We start from the raw sequence: 22695 nt of genomic DNA on the forward strand, positions 1-22695 counted from the left end.
TTAGCGCTTAGCATGTGCAATTGCAGTTTCTACAGAAAGAGTGTTTCAGAACGGCTCAATCAAAAGTAAGGTTCAACTCTGTTAGTTGAATGCACAGAACAGAAAGTATTTTCACAGAATGCTACTGTGTAGTTTATATTTGAATATATTCCTTTTTCCACTATTACCCCCTTAGCGCTCCGAATGTCCACTTGCATTTTCTACAGAAAGAGTGTTCAGAACTGCGCAATCAAAAGTATGGTTTAACTCTGTTAGCTTAATGAACATATCAGAAATAAGTTTCACACAATGCTTCTGTGTAGTTTTTATTTGAAGATATTATTTTTCCCAATAGATGCCTCTTAGCGCTCAGAATGTCCAATTGCAGTTTCTACAGAAAGAGTGTTTCAGAAAGGCTCAATCAAAAGTAAGGTTCAACTCTGTTAGTTGAATGCACAGAACAGAAAGAAGTTTCATACAATGCTTCTGTGTAGCTTATATTTGAACATATTCTTTTTTCCACTATTACCCACTTAGCGCTACGAATGTCCAGTTGCATTTTCTACAGACAGAGTGTTTCAAAACTGCTCAATCAAAAGTATGCTTTAACTCTGTTAGCTGAATGCTCAGATCAGAAAGAAGTTTCACAGAATGCTTCTGTGTAGTTTATATTTGAATATATTCCTTTTTCCACTACTACGCTCTTAGCGCTCGAAATGTCCAGTTGCATTTTCTATAGAAAGAGTGTTCAGATCTGCTCAATCAAAATTATGGTTTAACTCTGTTAGCTGAATGCACAGATCAGAAAGAAGTTTCACAGAATGATTCTGTGTAGTTTATATTTGAAGACATTCCTTCTTCCACTATTACCCTCTTAGCGCTCCGAATCTCCACTTGCATTTTCTACAGAAAGAGTGTTTCAGAACGGCTCAATCAAAACTAAGGTTCAACTCTTTTAGTTGAACAAACAGAACAGAAAGAAGTTTCACACAATTCTTCTGTATAGTTTTTATTTGTAGACATTCTTTTTCCCAATATAGTCCTCTTAGCGCTCAGAATGTCCAATTGCAGTTTCTACAGAAAGAGTGTTTCAGAAAGGCTCAATCAAAAGTAAGGTTCAACTCTGTTAGTTGAATGCACAGAACAGAAAGAAGTTTCATACAGTGCTTCTGTGTAGTTCATATTTGAACATATTCTTTATTCCACTATTACCCACTTAGCGCTACGAATGTCCAGTTGCATTTTCTACAGACAGAGTGTTTCAAAACTGCTCAATCAAAAGTATGGTTTAACTCTGTTAGCTGAATGCTCAGATCAGAAAGAAGTTTCACAGAATGCTTCTGTGTAGTTTATATTTGAATATATTCCTTTTTCCACTACTACTCTCTTAGCGCTCCAAATGTCCAGTTGCATTTTCTACAGAAAGAGTGTTCAGATCTGCTGAATCAAAAGTATGGTTTAACTCTGTTTGCTGAATGCACAGATCAGAAAGAAGTTTCACAGAATGATTCTGTGTATTTTATATTTTGAGACATTCCTTTTTCCACTATTACCCTCTTAGCGCTCCGAATCTCCACTTGCATTTTCTGCAGAAAGAGTGTTTCAGAACGGATCAATCAAAACTAAAGTTCAACTCTTTTAGTTGAACAAACAGAACAGAAAGAAGTTTCACACAATTCTTCTGTGTAGTTTTTATTTGTAGACATTCTTTTTCCCAATATAGGCCTCTTAGCGCTCAGAATGTCCAATTGCAGTTGCTACAGAAAGAGTGTTTCAGAACGGCTCAATCAAAAGTAAGGTTCAACTCTGTTAGTTGAATGCACAGAACAGAAAGAAGTTTCATACAATGCTTCTGTGTAGTTTATATTTGAACATATTCTTTTTTCCACTATTACCCACTTAGCGCTACGAATGTCCAGTTGCATTTTCTACAGACAGAGTGTTTCAAAACTGCTCAATCAAAAGTATGGTTTAACTCTGTTAGCTGAATGCTCAGATCAGAAAGAATTTTCACAGAATGCTTCTGTGTAGTTTATATTTGAATATATTCCTTTTTCCACTACTACGTTCTTAGCGCTCCAAATGTCCAGTTGCATTTTCTACAGAAAGAGTGTTCAGATCTGCTCAATCAAAAGTATGGTTTAATTCTGTTAGCTGAATGCACAGATCAGAAAGAAGTTTCACCGAATTATTCTGTGTAGTTTATATTTGAAGACAGTCCTTTTTCCACTATTACCCTCTTAGCGCTCCGAATCTCCACTTGCATTTTCTACAAAAAGAGTGTTTCATAACTGCTCAATCAAAAATATGTTTTATCTCTGTTAACTGAATTTACAGATCAGAAATAAGTTTCACAGAATGCATCTGTGTAGTTTTTATTTGAAGATATTCTTTTTCCCAATGTAGGCCTCTTAGCGCTTAGCATGTCCAATTGCAGTTTCTACAGAAAGAGTGTTTCAGAACGGCTCAATCAAAAGTAGGGTTCAACTCTGTTAGTTGAATGCACAGAACAGAAAGAATTTTCACAGAATGCTACTGTGTAGTTTATATTTGAATATATTCCTTTTTCCACTATTACCCTCTTAGCGCTCCGAATGTCCACTTGCATTTTCTACAGAAAGAGTGTCCAGAACTGCGCAATCAAAAGTATGGTTTAACTCTGTTAGCTTAATGAACATATCAGAAATAAGTTTCACACAATGCTTCTGTGTAGTTTTTATTTGAAGATATTATTTTTCCCAATAGAGGCCTCTTAGCGCTCAGAATGTCCAATTGCAGTTTCTACAGAAAGAGTGTTTCAGAAAGGCTCTATCAAAGTAAGGTTCAACTCTGTTAGTTGAATGCACAGAACAGAAAGAAGTTTCATACAATGCTTCTGTGTAGCTTATATTTGAACATATACTTTTTTCCACTATTACCCACTTAGCGCTACGAATGTCCAGTTGCATTTTCTACAGACAGAGTGTTTCAAAACTGCTCAATCAAAAGTATGGTTTAACTCTGTTAGCTGAATGCTCAGATCAGAAAGAAGTTTCACAGAATGCTTCTGTGTAGTTTATATTTGAATATATTCCTTTTTCCTCTACTACTCTCTTAGCGCTCCAAATGTCCAGTTGCATTTTCTACAGAAAGAGTGTTCAGATCTGCTCAATCAAAAGTATGGTTTAACTCTGTTAGCTGAATGCACAGATCAGAAAGAAGTTTCACAGAATGATTCTGTGTAGTTTATATTTGGAGACATTCCTTTTTCCACTATTACCCTCATAGCGCTCCGAATCTCCACTTGCATTTTCTACAGAAAGAGTATTTCAGAACGGCTCAATCAAAACTAAGGTTCAACTCTTTTAGTTGAACAAACAGAACAGAAAGAAGTTTCACACAATTCTTCTGTGTAGTTTTTATTTGTAGACATTCTTTTTCCCAATATAGGCCTCTTAGCGCTCAGAATGTCCAAATGCAGTTTCTACAGAAAGAGTGTTTCAGAACGGCTCAATCAAAAGTAAGGTTCAACTCTGTTAGTTGAATGCACAGAAAAGAAAGAAGTTTCATACAATGCTTCTGTGTAGTTTTTATTTGCACATATTCTTTTTTCCACTATTACCCACTTAGCGCTACGAATGTCCAGTTGCATTTTCTACATACAGAGTGTTTCAAAACTGCTCAATCAAAATTATGGTTTAACTCTGTTAGCTGAATGCTCAGATCAGAAAGAAGTTTCACAGAATGCTTCTGTGTAGTTTATATTTGAATATATTCCTTTTTCCACTACTACTCTCTTAGCGCTCCAAATGTCCAGTTGCATTTTCTACAGAAAGAGTGTTCAGATCTGCTGAATCAAAAGTATGGTTTAACTCTGTTAGTTGAATGCACAGATCAGAAAGAAGTTTCACAGAATGATTCTGTGTAGTTTATATTTGGAGACATTCCTTTTTCCACTATTACCCTCTTAGCGCTCCGAATCTCCACTTGCATTTTCTACAGAAAGAGTGTTTCAGAACGGCTCAATGAAAACTAAGGTTCAACTCTTTTAGTTGAACAAACAGAACAGAAAGAAGTTTCAGACAATTCTTCTGTGTAGTTTTTATTTGTAGACATTCTTTTTCCCAATATAGGCCTCTTAGCGCTCAGAATGTCCAATTGCAGTTTCTACAGAAAGAGTGTTTCAGAACGGCTCAATCAAAAGTAAGGTTCAACTCTGTTAGTTGAATGCACAGAACAGAAAGTAGTTTCATACAATGCTTCTGTGTAGTTTATATTTGAACATATTCTTTTTTCCACTATTACCCACTTAGCGCTACGAATGTCCAGTTGCATTTTCTACAGACAGAGTGTTTCAAAACTGCTCAATCAAAAGTATGGTTTAACTCTGTTAGCTGAATGCTCAGATCAGAAAGAAGTTTCACAGAATGCTTCTGTGTAGTTTATATTTGAATATATTCCTTTTTCCACTACTACGCTCTTAGCGCTCCAAATGTCCAGTTGCATTTTCTACAGAAAGAGTGTTCAGATCTGCTCAATCAAAAGTATGGTTTAACTCTGTTAGCTGAATGCACAGATCAGAAAGAAGTTTCACCGAATGATTCTGTGTAGTTTATATTTGAAGACATTCCTTTTTCCACTATTACCCTCTTAGCGCTCCGAATCTCCACTTGCATTTTCTACAAAAAGAGTGTTTCATAACTGCTCAATCAAAAATATGTTTTATCTCTGTTAACTGAATTTACAGATCAGAAATAAGTTTCACAGAATGCATCTGTGTAGTTTTTATTTGAAGATATTCTTTTTCCCAATGTAGGCTTCTTAGCGCTTAGCATGTGCAATTGCAGTTTCTACAGAAAGAGTGTTTCAGAACGGCTCAATCAAAAGTAAGGTTCAACTCTGTTAGTTGAATGCACAGAACAGAAAGTATTTTCACAGAATGCTACTGTGAAGTTTATATTTGAATATATTCCTTTTTCCACTATTACCCTCTTAGCGCTCCGAATGTCCACTTGCATTTTCTACAGAAAGAGTGTTCAGAACTGCGCAATCAAAAGTATGGTTTAACTCTGTTAGCTTAATGAACATATCAGAAATAAGTTTCACACAATGCTTCTGTGTAGTTTTTATTTGAAGATATTATTTTTCCCAATAGATGCCTCTTAGCGCTCAGAATGTCCAATTGCAGTTTCTACAGAAAGAGTGTTTCAGAAAGGCTCAATCAAAAGTAAGGTTCAACTCTGTTAGTTGAATGCACAGAACAGAAAGAAGTTTCATACAATGCTTCTGTGTAGCTTATATTTGAACATATTGTTTTTTCCACTATTACCCACTTAGCGCTACGAATGTCCAGTTGCATTTTCTACAGACAGAGTGTTTCAAAACTGCTCAATCAAAAGTATGGTTTAACTCTGTTAGCTGAATGCTCAGATCAGAAAGAAGTTTCACAGAATGCTTCTGTGTAGTTTATATTTGAATATATTCCTTTTTCAACTACTGCGCTCTTAGCGCTCCAAATGTCCAGTTGCATTTTCTACAGAAAGAGTGTTCAGATCTGCTCAATCAAAATTATGGTTTAACTCTGTTAGCTGAATGCACAGATCAGAAAGAAGTTTCACAGAATGATTCTGTGTAGTTTATATTTGAAGACATTCCTTTTTCCACTATTACCCTCTTAGCGCTCCGAATCTCCACTTGCATTTTCTACAGAAAGAGTGTTTCAGAATGGCTCAATCAAAACTAAGGTTCAACTCTTTTAGTTGAACAAACAGAACAGAAAGAAGTTTCACACAATTCTTCTGTGTAGTTTTTATTTGTAGACATTCTTTTTCCCAATATAGGCCTCTTAGCGCTCAGAATGTCCAATTGCAGTTTCTACAGAAAGAGTGTTTCAGAACGGCTCAATCAAAAGTAAGGTTCAACTCTGTTAGTTGAATGCACAGAACAGAAAGAAGTTTCATACAGTGCTTCTGTGTAGTTCATATTTGAACATATTCTTTTTTCCACTATTACCCACTTAGCGCTACGAATGTCCAGTTGCATTTTCTACAGACAGAGTGTTTCAAAACTGCTCAATCATAAGTATGGTTTAACTCTGTTAGCTGAATGCTCAGATCAGAAAGAAGTTTCACAGAATGCTTCTGTGTAGTTTATATTTGAATATATTCCTTTTTCCACTTCTACTCTCTTAGCGCTCCAAATGTCCAGTTGCATTTTCTACAGAAAGAGTGTTCAGATCTGCTGAATCAAAAGTATGGTTTAACTCTGTTAGCTGAATGCACAGATCAGAAAGAAGTTTCACAGAATGATTCTGTGTAGTTTATATTTTGAGACATTCCTTTTTCCACTATTACCCTCTTAGCGCTCCGAATCTCCACTTGCATTTTCTACAGAAAGAGTGTTTCAGAACGGATCAATCAAAACTAAAGTTCAACTCTTTTAGTTGAACAAACAAAACAGAAAGAAGTTTCACACAATTCTTCTGTGTAGTTTTTATTTGTAGACATTCTTTTTCCCAATATAGGCCTCTTAGCGCTCAGAATGTCCAATTGCAGTTTCTACAGAAAGAGTGTTTCAGAACGGCTCAATCAAAAGTAAGGTTCAACTCTGTTAGTTGAATGCACAGAACAGAAAGAAGTTTCATACAATGCTTCTGTGTAGTTTATATTTGAACATATTCTTTTTTCCACTATTACCCACTTAGCGCTACGAATGTCCAGTTGCATTTTCTACAGACAGAGTGTTTCAAAACTGCTCAATCAAAAGTATGGTTTAACTCTGTTAGCTGAATGCTCAGATCAGAAAGAATTTTCACAGAATGCTTCTGTGTAGTTTATATTTGAATATATTCCTTTTTCCACTACTACGTTCTTAGCGCTCCAAATGTCCAGTTGCATTTTCTACAGAAAGAGTGTTCAGATCTGCTCAATCAAAAGTATGGTTTAACTCTGTTAGCTGAATGCACAGATCAGAAAGAAGTTTCACCGAATGATTCTGTGTAGTTTATATTTGAAGACAGTCCTTTTTCCACTATTACCCTCTTAGCGCTCCGAATCTCCACTTGCATTTTCTACAAAAAGAGTGTTTCATAACTGCTCAATCAAAAATATGTTTTATCTCTGTTAACTGAATTTACAGATCAGAAATAAGTTTCACAGAATGCATCTGTGTAGTTTTTATTTGAAGATATTCTTTTTCCCAATGTAGGCCTCTTAGCGCTTAGCATGTCCAATTGCAGTTTCTACAGAAAGAGTGTTTCAGAACGGCTCAATCAAAAGTAGGGTTCAACTCTGTTAGTTGAATGCACAGAACAGAAAGAATTTTCACAGAATGCTACTGTGTAGTTTATATTTGAATATATTCCTTTTTCCACTATTACCCTCTTAGCGCTCCGAATCTCCACTTGCATTTTCTACAGAAAGAGTGTTTCAGAACGGCTCAATCAAAACTAAGGTTCAACTCTTTTAGTTGAACAAACAGAACAGAAAGAAGTTTCACACAATTCTTCTGTGTAGTTTTTATTTGTAGACATTCTTTTTCCCAATATAGTCCTCTTAGCGCTCAGAATGTCCAATTGCAGTTTCTACAGAAAGAGTGTTTCAGAACGGCTCAATCAAAAGTAAGGTTCAACACTGTTAGTTGAATGCACAGAACAGAAAGAAGTTTCATACAGTGTTTCTGTGTAGTTCATATTTGAACATATTCTTTTTTCCACTATTACCCACTTAGCGCTACGAATGTCCAGTTGCATTTTCTACAGACAGAGTGTTTCAAAACTGCTCAATCAAAAGTATGGTTTAACTCTGTTAGCTGAATGCTCAGATCAGAAAGAAGTTTCACCGAATGATTCTGTGTAGTTTATATTTGAAGACAGTCCTTTTTCCACTATTACCCTCTTAGCGCTCCGAATCTCCACTTGCATTTTCTACAAAAAGAGTGTTTCATAACGGCTCAATCAAAAATATGTTTTATCTCTGTTAACTGAATTTACAGATCAGAAATAAGTTTCACAGAATGCATCTGTGTAGTTTTTATTTGAAGATATTCTTTTTCCCAATGTAGGCCTCTTAGCGCTTAGCATGTCCAATTGCAGTTTCTACAGAAAGAGTGTTTCAGAACTGCGCAATCAAAAGTATGGTTTAACTCTGTTAGCTTAATGAACATATCAGAAATAAGTTTCACACAATGCTTCTGTGTAGTTTTTATTTGAAGATATTATTTTTCCCAATAGAGGCCTCTTAGCGCTCAGAATGTCCAATTGCAGTTTCTACAGAAAGAGTGTTTAAGAAAGGCTCAATAAAAAGTAAGGTTCAACTCTGTTAGTTGAATGCACAGAACAGAAAGAAGTTTCATACAATGCTTCTGTGTAGCTTATATTTGAACATATTTTTTTTCCACTATTACCCACTTAGCGCTACGAATGTCCAGGTGCATTTTCTACAGACAGAGTGTTTCAAAACTGCTCAATCAAAAGTATGGTTTAACTCTGTTAGCTGAATGCTCAGATCAGAAAGAAGTTTCACAGAATGCTTCTGTGTAGTTTATATTTGAATATATTCCTTTTTCCACTACTACTCTCTTAGCGCTCCAAATGTCCAGTTGCATTTTCTACAGAAAGAGTGTTCAGATCTGCTCAATCAAAAGTATGGTTTAACTCTGTTAGCTGAATGCACAGATCAGAAAGAAGTTTCACAGAATGATTCTGTGTAGTTTATATTTGGAGACATTCCTTTTTCCACTATTACCCTCTTAGCGCTCCGAATCTCCACTTGCATTTTCTACAGAAAGAGTGTTTCAGAACGGCTCAATCAAAACTAAGGTTCGACTCTTTTAGTTGAACAAACAGAACAGAAAGAAGTTTCACACAATTCTTCTGTGTAGTTTTTATTTGTAGACATTCTTTTTCCCAATATAGGCCTCTTAGCGCTCAGAATGTCCAATTGCAGTTTCTACAGAAAGAGTGTTTCAGAACGGCTCAATTAAAAGTAAGGTTCAACTCTGTTAGTTGAATGCACAGAACAGAAAGAAGTTTCATACAATGCTTCTGTGTAGTTTATATTTGAACATATTCTTTTTTCCACTATTACCCACTTAGCGCTACGAATGTCCACTTGCATTTTCTACAGACAGAGTGTTTCAAAACTGCTCAATCAAAAGTATGGTTTAACTCTGTTAGCTGAATGCTCAGACCAGAAAGAATTTTCACAGAATGCTTCTGTGTAGTTTATATTTGAATATATTCCTTTTTCCACTACTACGCTCTTAGCGCTCCAAACGTCCAGTTGCATTTTCTACATAAAGAGTGTTCAGATCTGCTCAATCAAAAGTATGGTTTAACTCTGTTAGCTGAATGCACAGATCAGAAAGAAGTTTCACCGAATGATTCTGTGTGGTTTATATTTGAAGACATTCCTTTTTCCACTATTACCCTCTTAGCGCTCCGAATGTCCACTTGCATTTTCTACAGAAAGAGTGTTCAGAACTGCGCAAACAAAAGTATGGTTTAACTCTGTTAGCTTAATGAACATATCACAAATAAGTTTCACACAATGCTTCTGTGTAGTTTTTATTTGAAGATATTCTTTTTCCCAATATAGGCCTCTTAGCGCTCAGAATGTCCAATTGCAGTTTCTACAGAAAGAGTGTTTCAGAACGGCTCAATCAAAAGTAAGGTTCAACTCTGTTAGTTGAATGCACAGAACAGAAAGAAGTTTCATACAATGCTTCTGTGTAGTTTATATCTGAACATACTCTTTTTTCCACTATTACCCACTTAGCGCTACGAATGTCCAGTTGCATTTTCTACAGACAGAGTGTTTCAAAACTGCTCAATCAAAGTATGGTTTAACTCTGTTAGCTGAATGCTCAGATCAGAAAGAATTTTCACAGAATGCTTCTGTGTAGTTTATATTTGAATATATTCCTTTTTCCACTACTACGCTCTTAGCTCTCCAAATGTCCAGTTGCATTTTCTACAGAAAGAGTGTTCAGATCTGCTCAATCAAAAGTATGTTTTAACTCTGTTAGCTGAATGCACAGATCAGAAAGAAGTTTCACCGAATGATTCTGTGTGGTTTATATTTGAAGACATTCCTTTTTCCACTATTACCCTCTTAGCGCTCCGAATCTCCACTTGCATTTTCTACAAAAAGAGTGTTTCATAACTGCTCAATCAAAAATATGTTTTATCTCTGTTAACTGAATTTAAGGATCAGAAATAATTTTCACAGAATGCATCTGTGTAGTTTTTATTTGAAGATATTCTTTTTCCCAATGTAGGCTTCTTAGCGCTTAGCATGTGCAATTGCAGTTTCTACAGAAAGAGTGTTTCAGAACGGCTCAATCAAAAGTAAGGTTCAACTCTGTTAGTTGAATGCACAGAACAGAAAGTATTTTCACAGAATGCTACTGTGTAGTTTATATTTGAATATATTCCTTTTTCCACTATTACCCTCTTAGCGCTCCGAATGTCCACTTGCATTTTCTACAGAAAGAGTGTTCAGAACTGCGCAATCAAAAGTATGGTTTAACTCTGTTAGCTTAATGAACATATCAGAAATAAGTTTCACACAATGCTTCTGTGTAGTTTTTATTTGAAGATATTATTTTTCCCAATAGAGGCCTCTTAGCGCTCAGAATGTCCAATTGCAGTTTCTACAGAAAGAGTGTTTCAGAAAGGCTCAATCAAAAGAAAGGTTCAACTCTGTTAGTTGAATGCACAGAACAGAAAGAAGTTTCATACAATGCTTCTCTGTAGTTTATATTTGAACATATTCTTTTTTCCACTATTACCCACTTAGCGCTACGAATGTCCAGTTGCATTTTCTACAGACAGAGTGTTTCAAAACTGCTCAATCAAAAGTATGGTTTAACTCTGTTAGCTGAATGCTCAGATCAGAAAGAAGTTTCACAGAATGCTTCTGTGTAGTTTATATTTGAATATATTCCTTTTTCCACTACTACGCTCTTAGCGCTCCAAATGTCCAGTTGCATTTTCTACAGAAAGAGTGTTCAGATCTGCTCAATCAAAAGTATGGTTTAACGCTGTTAGCTGAATGCACAGATCAGAAAGAAGTTTCACAGAATGATTCTGTGTAGTTTATATTTGGAGACATTCCTTTTTCCACTATTACCCTCTTAGCGCTCCGAATCTCCACTTGCATTTTCTACAGAAAGAGTGTTTCAGAACGGCTCAATCAAAACTAAGGTTCAACTCTTTTAGTTGAACAAACAGAACAGAAAGAAGTTTCACACAATTCTTCTGTGTAGTTTTTATTTGTAGACATTCTTTTTCCCAATATAGGCCTCTTAGCGCTCAGAATGTCCAATTGCAGTTTCTACAGAAAGAGTGTTTCAGAACGGCTCAATCAAAAGTAAGGTTCAACTCTGTTAGTTGAATGCACGGAACAGAAAGAAGTTTCTTACAATGCTTCTGTGTAGTTCATATTTGAACATATTTTTTTTCCACTATTACCCATTTAGCGCTACGAATGTCCAGTTGCATTTTCTACAGACAGAGTGTTTCAAAACTGCTCAATCAAAAGTATGGTTTAACTCTGTTAGCTGAATGCTCAGATCAGAAAGAAGTTTCACAGAATGCTTCTGTGTAGTTTATATTTGAATATATTCCTTTTTCCACTACTACTCTCTTAGCGCTCCAAATGTCCAGTTGCATTTTCTACAGAAAGAGTGTTCAGATCTGCTCAATCAAAATTATGGTTTAACTCTGTTAGCTGAATGCACAGAAAGGAAAGAAGTTTCACAGAATGATTCTGTGTAGTTTATATTTGTAGACATTCCTTTTTCCACTATTAACCTCTTAGCGCTCCGAATCTCCACTTGCATTTTCTACAGAAAGAGTGTTTCAGAACGGCTCAATCAAAACTAAGGTTCAACTCTTTTAGTTGAACAAACAGAACAGAAAGAAGTTTCACACAATTCTTCTGTGTAGTTTTTATTTGTAGACATTCTTTTTCCCAATATAGTCCTCTTAGCGCTCAGAATGTCCAATTGCAGTTTCTACAGAAAGAGTGTTTCAGAACGGCTCAATCAAAAGTAAGGTTCAACTCTGTTAGTTGAATGCACAGAACAGAAAGAATTTTCACAGAATGCTACTGTGTAGTTTATATTTGAATATATTCCTTTTTCCACTATTACCCTATTAGCGCTCCGAATGTCCACTTGCATTTTCTACAGAAAGAGTGTTCAGAACTGCGCAATCCAAAGTATGGTTTAACTCTGTTAGCTTAATGAACATATCAGATATAAGTTTCACACAATGCTTCTGTGTAGTTTTTATTTGAAGATATTATTTTTCCCAATAGAGGCCTCTTAGCGCTCAGAATGTCCAATTGCAGTTTCTACAGAAAGAGTGTTTCAGAAAGGCTCAATCAAAAGTAAGGTTCAACTCTGTTAGTTGAATGCACAGAACAGAAAGAAGTTTCATACAATGCTTCTGTGTAGTTTATATTTGAACATATTCTTTTTTCCACTATTAACCACTTAGCGCTACGAATGTCCAGTTGCATTTTCTACAGACAGAGTGTTTCAAAACTGCTCAATCAAAAGTATGGTTTAACTCTGTTAGCTGAATGCTCAGATCAGAAAAAGTTTCACAGAATGCTTCTGTGTAGTTTATATTTGAATATATTCCTTTTTCCACTACTACTCTCTTAGCGCTCCAAATGTCCAGTTGCATTTTCTACAGAAAGAGTGTTCAGATCTGCTCAATCAAAATTAAGGTTTAACTCTGTTAGCTGAATGCACAGATCGGAAAGAAGTTTCACAGAATGATTCTGTGTAGTTTATATTTGTAGACATTCCTTTTTCCACTATTAACCTCTTAGCGCTCCGAATCTCCACTTGCATTTTCTACAGAAAGAGTGTTTCAGAACGGCTCAATCAAAACTAAGGTTCAACTCTTTTAGTTGAACAAACAGAACAGAAAGAAGTTTCACACAATTCTTCTGTGTAGTTTTTCTTTGTAGACATTCTTTTTCCCAATATAGTCCTCTTAGCGCTCAGAATGTCCAATTGCAGTTTCTACAGAAAGAGTGTTTCAGAAAGGCTCAATCCAAAGTAAGGTTCAACTCTGTTAGTTGAATGCACAGAACAGAAAGAAGTTTCATACAATGCTTCCGTGTAGTTTATATTTGAACATATTCTTTTTTCCACTATTACCCAATTAGCGCTACGAATGTCCAGTTGCATTTTCTACAGACAGTGTTTCAAAATTGCTCAATCAAAAGTATGGTTTAACTCTGTTAGCTGAATGCTCAGATCAGAAAGAAGTTTCACAGAATGCTTCTGTGTAGTTTATATTTGAATATATTCCTTTTTCCTCTACTACTCTCTTAGCGCTCCAAATGTCCAGTTGCATTTTCTACAGAAAGAAAGTTCAGATCTGCTCAATCAAAAGTATGTTTTAACTCTGTTAGCTGAGTGCACAGATCAGAAAGAAGTTTCACAGAATGATTCTGTGTAGTTTATATTTGGAGACATTCCTTTTTCCACTATTACCCTCTTAGCGCTCCGAATCTCCACTTGCATTTTCTACAGAAAGAGTGTTTCAGAACGGCTCAATCAAAACTATGGTTCAACTCTTTTAGTTGAACAAAAGGAACAGAAAGAAGTTTCACACAATTCTTCTGTGTAGTTTTTATTTGTAGACATTCTTTTTCCCAATATAGGCCTCTTAGCGCTCAGAATGTCCAATTGCAGTTTCTACAGAAAGAGTGTTTCAGAACGGCTCAATCAAAAGTAAGGTTCAACTCTGTTAGTTGAATGCACAGAACAGAAAGAAGTTTCATACAATGCTTCTGTGTAGTTTATATTTGAACATATTCTTTTTTCCACTATTACCCACTTAGCGCTACGAATGTCCAGTTGCATTTTCTACAGACAGAGTGTTTCAAAACTGCTCAATCAAAAGTATGGTTTAACTCTGTTAGCTGAATGCTCAGATCAGAAAGAAGTTTCACAGAATGCTTCTGTGTAGTTTATATTGAATATATTCCTTTTTCCACTACTACGCTCTTAGCGCTCCAAATGTCCAGTTGCATTTTCTACAGAAAGAGTGTTCAGATCTGCTCAATCAAAAGTATGGTTTAAGTCTGTTAGCTGAATGCACAGATCAGAAAGAAGTTTCACCAAATGATTCTGTGTAGTTTATATTTGAAGACATTCCTTTTTCCACTATTACCCTCTTAGCGCTCCGAATCTCCACTTGCATTTTCTACAAAAAGAGTGTTTCATAACTGCTCAATCAAAAATATGTTTTATCTCTGTTAACTGAATTTACAGATCAGAAATAAGTTTCACAGAATGCATCTGTGTAGTTTTTATTTGAAGATATTCTTTTTCCCAATGTAGGCCTCTTAGCGCTTAGCATGTCCAATTGCAGTTTCTACAGAAAGAGTGTTTCAGAACGGCTCAATCAAAAGTAAGGTTCAACTCTGTTAGTTGAATGCACAGAACAGAAAGAATTTTCACAGAATGCTACTGTGTAGTTTATATTTGAATATATTCCTTTTTCCACTATTACCCTCTTAGCGCTCCGAATGTCCACTTGCATTTTCTACAGAAAGGGTTTTCAGAACTGCGCAATCCAAAGTATGGTATAATTCTGTTAGCTTAATGAACATATCAGAAATAAGTTTCACACAATGCTTCTGTGTAGTTTTTATTTGAAGATATTATTTTTCCCAATAGAGGCCTCTTAGCGCTCAGAATGTCCAATTGCAGTTTCTACAGAAAGAGTGTTTCAGAAAGGCTAAATCAAAAGTAAGGTTCAACTCTGTTAGTTGAATGCACAGAACAGGAAGAAGTTTCATACAATGCTTCTGTGTAGTTTATATTTGAACATATTCTTTTTTCCACTATTACCCTCTTAGCGCTACGAATGTCCAGTTGCATTTTCTACAGACAGAGTGTTTCAAAACTGCTCAATCAAAAGTATGGTTTAACTCTGTTAGCTGAATGCTCAGATCAGAAAGAATTTTCACAGAATGCTTCTGTGTAGTTTATATTTGAATATATTCCTTTTTCCACTACTACGCTCTTAGCGCTCCAAATGTCCAGTTGCATTTTCTACAGAAAGAGTGTTCAGATCTGCTCAATCAAAAGTATGTTTTAAATCTGTTAGCTGAATGCACAGATCAGAAAGAAGTTTCACCGAATGATTCTGTGTGGTTTATATTTGAAGACATTCCTTTTTCCACTATTACCCTCTTAGCGCTCCGAATCTCCACTTGCATTTTCTACAAAAAGAGTGTTTCATAACTGCTCAATCAAAAATATGTTTTATCTCTGTTAACTGAATTTAAGGATCAGAAATAATTTTCACAGAATGCATCTGTGTAGTTTTTATTTGAAGATATTCTTTTTCCCAATGTAGGCTTCTTAGCGCTTAGCATGTGCAATTGCAGTTTCTACAGAAAGAGTGTTTCAGAACGGCTCAATCAAAAGTAAGGTTCAACTCTGTTAGTTGAATGCACAGAACAGAAAGTATTTTCACAGAATGCTACTGTGTAGTTTATATTTGAATATATTCCTTTTTCCACTATTACCCTCTTAGCGCTCCGAATGTCCACTTGCATTTTCTACAGAAAGAGTGTATCAGAACTGCTCAATCAAAAGTATGGTTTAACTCTGTTAGCTGAATGCTCAGATCAGAAAGAAGTTTCACAGAATGCTTCTGTGTAGTTTATATTTGAATATATTCCTTTTTCCACTACTACTCTCTTAGCGCTCCAAATGTCCAGTTGCATTTTCTACAGAAAGAGTGTTCAGATCTGCTCAATCAAAAGTATGGTTTAACTCTGTTAGCTGAACGCACAGATCAGAAAGAAGTTTCACAGAATGATTCTGTGTAGTTTATATTTGGAGACATTCCTTTTTCCACTATTACCCTCTTAGCGCTCCGAATCTCCACTTGCATTTTCTACAGAAAGAGTGTTTCAGAACGGCTCAATCAAAACTAAGGTTCAACTCTTTTAGTTGAACAAACAGAACAGAAAGAAGTTTCACACAATTCTTCTGTGTAGTTTTTATTTGTAGACATTCTTTTTCCCAATATAGGCCTCTTAGCGCTCAGAATGTCCAATTGCAGTTTCTACAGAAAGAGTGTTTCAGAACGGCTCAATCAAAAGTAAGTTTCAACTCTGTTACTTGAATGCACAGAACACAAAGAAGTTTCATACAATGCTTCTGTGTAGTTTATATTTGAACATATTCTTTTTTCCACTATTACCCACTTAGCGCTACGAATGTCCAGTTGCATTTTCTACAGACAGAGTGTTTCAAAACTGCTCAATCAAAAGTATGGTTTAACTCTGTTAGCTGAATGCTCAGATCAGAAAGAAGTTTCACAGAATGCTTCTGTGCAGTTTATATTTGAATATATTCCTTTTTCCACTACTACGCTCTTAGCGCTCCAAATGTCCAGTTGCATTTTCTACAGAAAGAGTGTTCAGATCTGCTCAATCAAAAGTATGGTTTAACTCTGTTAGTTGAATGCACAGATCAGAAAGAAGTTTCACCGAATGATTCTGTGTAGTTTATATTTGAAGACATTCCTTTTTCCACTATTACCCTCTTAGCGCTCCGAATCTCCACTTGCATTTTCTACAGAAAGTGTGTTTCAGAACGGCTCAATCAAAACTAAGGTTCAACTCTTTTAGTTGAACAAACAGAACAGAAAGAAGTTTCACACAATTCTTCTGTGTAGTTTTTATTTGTAGACATTCTTTTTCCCAATATAGGCCTCTTAGCGCTCAGAATGTACAATTGCAGTTTCTACAGAAAGAGTGTTTCAGAACGGCTCAATCAAAAGTAAGGTTCAACTCTGTTAGTTGAATGCACAGAACAGAAAGAAGTTTCATACAATGCTTCTGTGTAGTTCATATTTGAACATATTCGTTTTTCCACTACTACCCACTTAGCGCTACGAATGTCCAGTTGCATTTTCTAGAGACAGAGTGTTTCAAAACTGCTCAATAAAAAGTATGGTTTAACTCAGTTAGCTGAATGCTCAGATCAGAAAGAAGTTTCACAGAATGCTTCTGTGTAGTTTATATTTGAATATATTACTTTTTCCACTAGTACTCTCTTAGCGCTCCAAATGTCCAGTTGCATTCTCTACAGAAAGAGTGTTCAGATCTGCTCAATCAAAAGTATGGTTTAACTCTGTTAGCTGAATGCACAGATCAGAAAGAAGTTTCACAGAATGATTCTGTGTAGTTTATATTTGTAGACATTCCTTTTTCCACTATTACCCTCTTAGCGCTCCGAATCTCCACTTGCATTTTCTACAGAAAGAGTGTTTCAGAACGGCTCAATCAAAACTAAGGTTCAAATCTTTTAGTTGAACAAACAGAACAGAAAGAAGTTTCACACAATTCTTCTGTGTAGTTTTTATTTGTAGACATTCTTTTTCCCAATATAGGCCTCTTAGCGCTCAGAATGTCCAATTGCAGTTTCTACAGAAAGAGTGTTTCAGAACGGCTCAATCAAAAGTAAGGTTCAACTCTGTTAGTTGAATGCACAGAACAGAAAGTAGTTTCATACAATGCTTCTGTGTAGTTCATATTTGAACATATTCTTTTTTCCACTATTACCCACTTAGCGCTACGAATGTCCAGTTGCATTTTCTACAGACAGAGTGTTTCAAAACTGCTCAATCAAAAGTATGGTTTAACTCTGTTAGCTGAATGCTCAGATCAGAAAGAAGTTTCACAGAATGCTTCTGTGTAGTTTATATTTGAATATATTCCTTTTTCCACTACTACGCTCTTAGCGCTCCAAATGTCCAGTTGCATTTTCTACAGAAAGAGTGTTCAGATCTGCTCAATCAAAAGTATGGTTTAAGACTGTTAGCTGAATGCACAGATCAGAAAGAAGTTTCACCAAATGATTCTGTGTAGTTTATATTTGAAGACATTCCTTTTTCCACTATTACCCTCTTAGCGCTCCGAATCTCCACTTGCATTTTCTACAAAAAGAGTGTTTCATAACTGCTCAATCAAAAATATGTTTTATCTCTGTTAACTGAATTTACAGATCAGAAATAAGTTTCACAGAATGCATCTGTGTAGTTTTTATTTGAAGATATTCTTTTTCCCAATGTAGGCCTCTTAGCGCTTAGCATGTCCAATTGCAGTTTCTACAGAAAGAGTGTTTCAGAACGGCTCAATCAAAAGTAAGGTTCAACTCTGTTAGTTGAATGCACAGAACAGAAAGAATTTTCACAGAATGCTACTGTGTAGTTTATATTTGAATATATTCCTTTTTCCACTATTACACTCTTAGCGCTCCGAATGTCCACTTGCATTTTCTACAGAAAGAGTTTTCAGAACTGCGCAATCCAAAGTATGGTATAACTCTGTTAGCTTAATGAACATATCAGAAATAAGTTTCACACAATGCTTCTGTGTAGTTTTTATTTGAAGATATTATTTTTCCCAATAGAGGCCTCTTAGCGCTCAGAATGTCCAATTGCAGTTTCTACAGAAAGAGTGTTTCAGAAAGGCTCAATCAAAAGTAAGGTTCAACTCTGTTAGTTGAATGCACAGAACAGAAAGAAGTTTCATACAATGCTTCTGTGTAGTTTATATTTGAACATATTCTTTTTTCCACTATTACCCACTTAGCGCTACGAATGTCCAGTTGCATTTTCTACAGACAGAGTGTTTCAAAACTGCTCAATCAAAAGTATGGTTTAACTCTGTTAGCTGAATGCTCAGATCAGAAAGAAGTTTCACAGAATGCTTCTTTGTAGTTTATATTTGAATATATTCCTTTTTCCACTACTACTCTCTTAGCGCTCCAAATGTCCAATTGCAGTTTCTACAGAAAGAGTGTTTCAGAGCGGCTCAATCAAAAGTAAGGTTCAACTCTGTTTGTTGAATGCACAGAACAGAAAGAATTTTCACAGAATGCTACTGTGTAGTATATATTTGAATATATTCCTTTTTCCACTATTACCCTCTTAGCGCTCCGAATGTCCACTTGCATTTTCTACAGAAAGAGTGTTCAGGACTGCGCAATCCAAAGTATGGTTTAACTCTGTTAGCTTAATGAACATATCAGAAATAAGTTTCACACAATGCTTCTGTGTAGTTTTTATTTGAAGTTATTATTTTTCCCAATAGAGGCCTCTTAGCGCTCAGAATGTCCAATTGCAGTTTCTACAGAAAGAGTGTTTCAGAAAGGCTCAATCAAAAGTAAGGTTCAACTCTGTTTGTTGAATGCACAGAACAGAAAGAAGTTTCATACAATGCTTCTGTGTAGTTTATATTTGAACATATTCTTTTTTCCACTATTACCCACTTAGCGCTACGAATGTCCAGTTGCATTTTCTACAGACAGAGTGTTTCAAAACTGCTCAATCAAAAGTATGGTTTAACTCTGTTAGCTGAATGCTCAGATCAGAAAGAAGTTTCACAGAATGCTTCTGTGTAGTTTATATTTGAATATATTCCTTTTTCCACTACTACGCTCTTAGCGCTCCAAATGTCCAGTTGCATTTTCTACAGAAAGAGTGTTCAGATCTGCTCAATCAATAGTATGGTTTAAGTCTGTTAGCTGAATGCACAGATCAGAAAGAAGTTTCACCAAATGATTCTGTGTAGTTTATATTTGAAGACATTCCTTTTTCCACTATTACCCTCTTAGCGCTCCGAATCTCCACTTGCATTTTCTACAAAAAGTGTGTTTCATAACTGCTCAATCAAAAATATGTTTTATCTCTGTTAACTGAATTTACAGATCAGAAATAAGTTTCACAGAATGCATCTGTGGAGTTTTTATTTGAAGATATTCTTTTTCCCAATGTAGGCCTCTTAGCGCTTAGCATGTCCAATTGCAGTTTCTACAGAAAGAGTGTTTCAGAACGGCTCAATCAAAAGTAAGGTTCAACTCTGTTAGTTGAATGCACAGAACAGAAAGAATTTTCACAGAATGCTACTGTGTAGTTTATATTTGAATATATTCCTTTTTCCACTATTACCCTCTTAGCGCTCCGAATGTCCACTTGCATTTTCTACAGAAAGAGTGTTCAGAACTGCGCAATCAAAAGTATGGTTTAACTCTGTTAGCTTAATGAACATATCAGAAATAAGTTTCACACAATGCTTCGGTGTAGTTTTTATTTGAAGATATTATTTTTCCCAATAGAGGCCTCTTAGCGCTCAGAATGTCCAATTGCAGTTTCTACAGAAAGAGTGTTTCAGAAAGGCTCAATCCAAAGTAAGGTTCAACTCTGTTAGTTGAATGCACAGAACAGAAAGAGGTTTCATACAATGCTTCTGTGTAGTTTATATTTGAACATATTCTTTTTTCCACTATTACCCAATTAGCGCTACGAATGTCCAGTTGCATTTTCTACAGACAGTGTTTCAAAATTGCTCAATGAAAAGTATGGTTTAACTCTGTTAGCTGAATGCTCAGATCAGAAAGAAGTTTCACAGAATGCTTCTGTGTAGTTTATATTTGAATATATTCCTTTTTCCACTACTACTCTCTTAGCGCTCCAAATGTTCAGTTGCATTTTCTACAGAAAGAATGTTCAGATCTGCTCAATCAAAAGTATGTTTTAACTCTGTTAGCTGAATGCACAGATCAGAAAGAAGTTTCACAGAATGATTCTGTGTAGTTTATATTTGGAGACATTCCTTTTTCCACTATAACCCTCTTAGCGCTCCGAATCTCCACTTGCATTTTCTACAGAAAGAGTGTTTCAGAACGGCTCAATCAAAACTATGGTTCAACTCTTTTAGTTGAACAAACGGAACAGAAAGAAGTTTCACACATTTCTTCTGTGTAGTTTTTATTTGTAGACATTCTTTTTCCCAATATAGGCCTCTTGGCGCTCAGAATGTCCAATTGCAGTTTCTACAGAAAGAGTGTTTCAGAACGGCTCAATCAAAAGTAAGGTTCAACTCTGTTAGTTGAATGCACAGAACAGAAAGAAGTTTCATACAATGATTCTGTGTAGTTTATATTTGAACATATTCTTTTTTCCACTATTACCCACTTAGCGCTACGAATTTCCAGTTGCATTTTCTACAGACAGAGTGTTTCAAAACTGCTCAATCAAAAGTATGGTTTAACTCTGTTAGCTGAATGCTCAGATCAGAAAGAAGTTTCACAGAATGCTTCTGTGCAGTTTATATTTGAATATATTCCTTTTTCCACTACTACGCTCTTAGCGCTCCAAATGTCCAGTTGCATTTTCTACAGAAAGAGTGTTCAGATCTGCTCAATCAAAAGTATGGTTTAAGTCTGTTAGCTGAATGCACAGATCAGAAAGAAGTTTCACCAAATGATTCTGTGTAGTTTATATTTGAAGACATTCCTTTTTCCACTATTACCCTCTTAGCGCTCCGAATCTCCACTTGCATTTTCTACAAAAAGAGTGTTTCATAACTGCTCAATCAAAAATATGTTTTATCTCTGTTAACTGAATTTACAGATCAGAAATAAGTTTCACAGAATGCATCTGTGTAGTTTTTATTTGAAGATATTCTTTTTCCCAATGTAGGCCTCTTAGCGCTTAGCATGTCCAATTGCAGTTTCTACAGAAAGAGTGTTTCAGAACGGCTCAATCAAAGGTAAGATTCAACTCTGTTAGTTGAATGCACAGAACAGAAAGAATTTTCACAGAATGCTACTGTGTAGTTTATATTTGAATATATTCCTTTTTCCACTATTACCCTCTTAGCGCTCCGAATGTCCACTTGCATTTTCTACAGAAAGGGTTTTCAGAACTGCGCAATCCAAAGTATGGTATAATTCTGTTAGCTTAATGAACATATCAGAAATAAGTTTCACACAATGCTTCTGTGTAGTTTTTATTTGAAGATATTATTTTTCCCAATAGAGGCCTCTTAGCGCTCAGAATGTCCAATTGCAGTTTCTACAGAAAGAGTGTTTCAGAAAGGCTAAATCAAAAGTAAGGTTCAACTCTGTTAGTTGAATGCACAGAACAGAAAGAAGTTTCATACAATGCTTCTGTGTAGTTTATATTTGAACATATTCTTTTTTCCACTATTACCCACTTAGCGCTACGAATGTCCAGTTGCATTTTCTACAGACAGAGTGTTTCAAAACTGCTCAATCAAAAGTATGGTTTAACTCTGTTAGCTGAATGCTCAGATCAGAAAGAAGTTTCACAGAATGCTTCTGTGTAGTTTATATCTGAATATATTCCTTTTTCCACTACTACTCTCTTAGCGCTCCAAATGTCCAGTTGCATTTTCTACAGAAAGAGTGTTCAGATCTGCTGAATCAAAAGTATGGTTTAACTCTGTTAGCTGAATGCACAGATCAGAAAGAAGTTTCACAGAATGATTCTGTGTAGTTTATATTTGGAGACATTCCTTTTTCCACTATTACCCTTTTAGCGCTCCGAATCTCCACTTGCATTTTCTACAGAAAGAGTGTTTCAGAACGGCTCAATCAAAACTAAGGTTCAACTCTTTTAGTTGAACAAACAGAACAGAAAGAAGTTTCACACAATTCTTCTGTGTAGTTTTTATTTGTAGACATTCTTTTTCCCAATATAGGCCTCTTAGCGCTCAGAATGTCCAATTGCAGTTTCTACAGAAAGAGTGTTTCAGAACGGCTCAATCAAAAGTAAGGTTCAACTCTGTTAGTTGAATGCACAGAACAGAAAGAAATTTCATACAATGCTTCTGTGTAGTTTATATTTGAACATAATCTTTTTTCCACTATTACCCA

The sequence above is a fragment of the Symphalangus syndactylus genome, chromosome 13 (assembly GCF_028878055.3).
Source record: "Symphalangus syndactylus isolate Jambi chromosome 13, NHGRI_mSymSyn1-v2.1_pri, whole genome shotgun sequence".
Lineage (NCBI taxonomy): Eukaryota > Metazoa > Chordata > Mammalia > Primates > Hylobatidae > Symphalangus > Symphalangus syndactylus.